Source organism: Myotis davidii, unplaced genomic scaffold, assembly GCF_000327345.1.
Source record: "Myotis davidii unplaced genomic scaffold, ASM32734v1 scaffold1193, whole genome shotgun sequence".
Classification (NCBI taxonomy): Eukaryota; Metazoa; Chordata; class Mammalia; order Chiroptera; family Vespertilionidae; genus Myotis; species Myotis davidii.
This window is the reverse complement of record NW_006284331.1, coordinates 472,913-474,483: the sequence shown is the minus strand read 5'-3', so window position 1 is coordinate 474,483 and position 1,571 is coordinate 472,913.

Below are 1,571 nucleotides of genomic sequence, written 5' to 3'. Positions count from 1 at the left end.
CAGACCCAGGGCCCCCCCTTCTTCCAACCTCCGGCCACTCTCCTGCGTCTTATCCAGTCACGACCTTCAGAACCACCTCCGGGACCAGCCAACACACCTTAACTCTTATCGCCAAAAAACCATGAGCTCCCAAATTCATCAGAATTATTCCACCGAGGTGGAGGCTGCGGTCAACCCCTGGCCAACCTGCCTCTGCGGGCCTCCCACACCTACCTCTCTCTGGGCTTCTATTTTGACCCTGAGGATGTGGCTCAGGAGGATGGGGGCCACTTCTTCCTTGAGTTGGCGGAGAAGTACAAGGGCGCTGAGCGTCTCTTAAAGATGCAAAATTGGAAGCCGCCCTCGCCTTGGAGAGGAACCTGAACCAGGCCCTTGTGGAGCTGCAGGCCCTGGGTTCCACCGCACAGACCTTAATCTCTGTGACTTCTGGGAGAACCACTTCCTGAATGAACAAGTGAAACTCATCAAGAAGATAGGCAAGCCCTGGACGATCTGGCTCAGTGGATGGAGCATTGGCTTGCGGACTGCAGGGTCCCAGGTTCGATTCCCAGTCAGGGCACATGCCTAGGTTGTGGGCTCGATCCCCAATAGGGAGTGTGCAGGAGGCAGCGGATTGATGACTTTCTCATCATTGATGTTTCTATCTCTCTCTCCCTCTCCCTTCCTCTCTGAAATTAATAATAATAATAACTATATATATATGATATATATATATGAAGATGGGCAACACCTGACTCACCTCCGCAGGCAGCCGGCTCCCAGGCTGGGCTGGACGAGTATCTCTTCGAAAGGCTCACCCTCAGGCATGACTTTGAGGGGTCCCTCTGCATCCCTCTGGTGTCTGGCTTTTGCCTGAGCCTCTCCCTGAAACTACTAGCCATTCTTTTAACCACCCTGAAGCCCTCTCCCATGCATTGGACCAAATGAAACAATAAATTTTTTGCAGAAAAAAAAATCTAATTTCTCTAGTGTTTTTCCTCCCCCTGAATATTCTTTTTAGTTCTTCAGGTAAAAGATATTTCAGACCTAGTTTAAATAAGCAAATATATTAGTGATATGTGTGTAATCATCTTCAAGATTAAAAATAATTTTTATTTTTAATGAAAACAAGTTTGTCACCCTCTATTTAAAACTACTGTCCAAGGTGGTACTCCCAGGTCAGGCCCAGAAACAACCGGAATTGTCTGATGGCTACATAATCACAGTTCTAATGAACTGGGCCACATGTATTTTTTAGGTTTCAAGGAGCAGTAAAATAGTATGATGTAAAGATTTGTACGCATACTGACTTTGACGATTCCTTCTCAAAAGCACACTTATATTTTGAAATTCTTATGTTTGCTGAGGGGACATGTGTTGTTTGGAAGGTTGGAGTTATGGTAAGACAGCTTTTGCAAACAATGTGTTGAAAGCCATATGAAGAGTTTTAAAAATCACCCAGGAACGCCTATTTGGCTTGCAAAATCTGCAGCATGTCTACTAATACATTCCAGTGCTTGCTCTTCTCACCTCTGATCATTCCCGTTCCCCTCCATTGTGTCCTACGGACTGATCCATCAGATATAGACAGC